The sequence below is a fragment of the Nematolebias whitei genome, chromosome 17, assembly GCF_014905685.2.
Source record: "Nematolebias whitei isolate Nwh7 chromosome 17, NemWhi1, whole genome shotgun sequence".
In the NCBI taxonomy this organism is placed as follows: Eukaryota; Metazoa; Chordata; class Actinopteri; order Cyprinodontiformes; family Rivulidae; genus Nematolebias; species Nematolebias whitei.
In genome coordinates this window covers 25406492-25406837 of record NC_056514.1, presented here as the reverse complement: position 1 = coordinate 25406837, position 346 = coordinate 25406492, and positions in this window count along the sequence as shown.

Below are 346 nucleotides of genomic sequence, written 5' to 3'. Positions count from 1 at the left end.
AAGTCTGAAAACAAAAGGTGCAATCAAATAGGACACATACAGAATAAATACTTAGAAGAAATGTTCCAAGGTTTTTATTTCTGATTTGAAAACCAATTTGTCTCCTTTATTCTTTTAAGTGTTCATTGAACCAACTGAAAGTCCTCAAGTGAAGTCTGCCTGACGATTCATAAAACTAAACCTTAAGTTTGTGTTTTCTCAAAAAATAGACATTCAGAAAGTACCTGAACATTGGTGAGTTTCAAAGTAAATGGTCAGAAACTCAAAAGTTATTTTATTCATAGAACTGTTATTCAGTTAATCCCGAGATGGTCAAATGTTTTTTGTTAATACAGACATAAAGCAT